Genomic DNA, 2,924 nt, shown 5'->3' with positions numbered 1-2,924 from the left:
AAAGGAAACAATAAACAAGATTAAAAGACAACCCTCAGAATGGGCAAAAATAATTGCAAATTAAACAACCGACAAATGATTAATTTCCAAAGTGTATAAGCAGCACATACAGCTTAACATCAGGAAAACAAACAGCTCAGTTGAAAAGTGGGCAGAAGACCTAAACGGACATTTCTTCAAAGACATACAGATTGACAATAAACATGTGAAAAGATGCTGAACATCACTAATTATTATATAAATGCAAATCAAAACTATAATGAGGTATCATCTCACACCAGTCAGAATGGCCATCATCAAAAAATCTACCAACAATAAATGCTGGAGAGGATGTGAAGAGGAGGGAACCCTCCTACACTGTTGGTGGGAATGTAAATTGATGCAGCCACTATGCAGAACAGTATGGAGATTCCTTTAAAAACTAGGAATAAAACTACCATATGACCCAGCAATCCCACTCTTGGACATATACCCTAAGCAAACCATAATTGAAAAAGACACATGCACTCCAATGTTCACAGAAGCACTATATACAATAGCTAGGACATGGAAGCAATTAGATGTCCACTGACAGATGAATGGATAAAGAAGATGTGGTACATACATACAATGGAATATTATTCAGCCATAAAAATGAATTTGAGTCAGTTCTAGTGAGGTGGATAAACCCAGGAGCCTGTTATACAGAATGAAATAATTTGGAAATAAAAAATAAATATAGTATATTAACAAATATATATGGAATCTAGAAAAATCATATTGATGAACGTGTTTGCAGGGAAGGAGTGGAGACACAGATGGAACGAATGGACTTGTGGACACAAAGGCGGAAGGAAAGAGTGGGGCAAACGGAGAAAGCACAGACATAAATACACCACCATGTGTAAAATAGATAGCTGGTGAAAAGTTTCTATATAACATGGGCCCAGCCTGGCACTCTATGATGACCAAGAGGGTGGGATGAGGATTGGGGGAGGGGAGAGAGGCTTAAGAGGGAAGTGATATACGTATAATTATGGCTGATTTGCATTTTTGTATGGCAGAAATCAACACAACATTAAATAAATTTTCCTCCAAATAAAAAATAAATTTCTACAAAAGTACACTCTCTAACCCCATACACAAAAATAAACTCAAAATGGATTAAAGACCTGAATGTAAGGCCAGAAACTATAAAACTGTTAGAGGAAAATATATGAAGAACATTCTTTAACATAAATTTTTGCAAGACCTTTTTTGACCCACCTCTTAGAGTAATAAAAAGAAAAGCAAAAATAAATACATGGAAACTAATTACCACTTTTTATTAAAAGCGATACTACAATGGATCTCATTTGTGTGTGTGTGTGTGTGTGTGTAACTGTGCATGTCTTTTCCTAAAAGTGAACATGCTGTATTAAGACATAAATACATTAAAATGTAAGAAATATTAAGATAAATACTCAACAGAAATTATACATTATACTCCCATATGAGACAGCCTTTCCTTCCACTGCTTTCTAATAAAACTTGCTATCAAATTTTTTGACCTTTGTCAGTCTGAAAGTGAAAGCTTATATCTGGTAGTTTTAGTTTCATTTCACTAATCATAAGTTTGATTATGTTTTATTTCTTTCCTGTGAACTTGTACTCATATATTTCTTTCATGCTGCTTAAATAAACTAGCTTTTCCTATAATAAAAGTGGAAAATATATTTTCAGAGATCTTTGTTTTCTTGACAAAAAGGATTTACTTCAGTTTTCTGCACTTTTGTATATATCTTAGATCTTGTGGACTTTTGTCTTGCTTAGAAAGGACTACCGCATTCTAAGATTTTTAAAAATTATTTGTGATTTCCAAATTTTATAATTTCAATCTTCATGTTTCAATGTAGGAAATCTGGAATTTACTTTGCCATTATATATGTATGTATATGGGGATCCCAGCTGGCTCAGTGGCAGAGAATCTGCCTGCCAATGCAGGACATGTAAGAGATTCAGGTTCAATCCCTAGGTCGGGCTGATGCCCTGGAGGAAGGCATGGCAACCCACTCCAGTATTCTTGCCTAGAAAATCCCATGTACAGAGAAGCTTGTACAGTCCATGTACAGTCCATGGGGTCACAAAGAGTCAGACATGACTTAGCAACTAAACCACCACCACTACCACATATATGAATATGATATCTAATCTGCTTTTTTCTAGGTGGCTGTCAAATTGTCTGAGACAATTTATTCAACAGTTTATTTCCAGCTGATATGAAATAAAACCTTTAAGTTAGTTTCTAGAAGTATTTATCTCTAGATGATGTAAACTGTTCTGTAGCTTGGTCTGTATGACTAGGACCCACAGTGCACTGGTCTGATGAACGCAGCCCTAGAAAGGTTTTCATATGGAGTAGACACTGCTCCTCTTCTTTGTTTTTGTTCTATATTATCTTGACAATTTTTAAAAGTATGTTAAGCATTTTTATTTAAATATGTAGAAAGGCAGTATCCTACCTCTCTTTACAAAAAGGTATTTTTACTACACAGCACATTAAATTTACAAATAAATTAGAGGAGAAATGATTTTAATATGTTTAAATTATATGATTTTTCTTTTTTGATTTTCAGTGGCATTCTTGACACATTTTTTCAAGGCAATTTTTACCTCTATTGCAAATTTAGTCTCTACCTTCTAAAACAGTGGGTGGCAAACTTTTCTGTAAAGGACACAAAAGGAAATATTTTGATTTTGTGGGTAAAGCAGTGTTTCTGGGAAACAATTCAACTCTGTGGTTTTGGCATGAAAATAGCCAGAGACGGTATGCAAATGAATGACTGTGGTAGTGTACCAATAAAACTTTATTTAGAAAAACAGGCAGCAGTGCACATTTGGTCAAGAAGCCAAAGTTTGCCAACTCCTGGTATAATGTTATTTTTTTTTCCCCTTTTTAAACTAAC

The sequence above is a fragment of the Oryx dammah genome, unplaced genomic scaffold (genome assembly GCF_014754425.2).
Source record: "Oryx dammah isolate SB20612 unplaced genomic scaffold, SCBI_Odam_1.1 HiC_scaffold_28, whole genome shotgun sequence".
Taxonomy (NCBI): domain Eukaryota; kingdom Metazoa; phylum Chordata; class Mammalia; order Artiodactyla; family Bovidae; genus Oryx; species Oryx dammah.
This window is presented reverse-complemented; position numbering follows the sequence as displayed.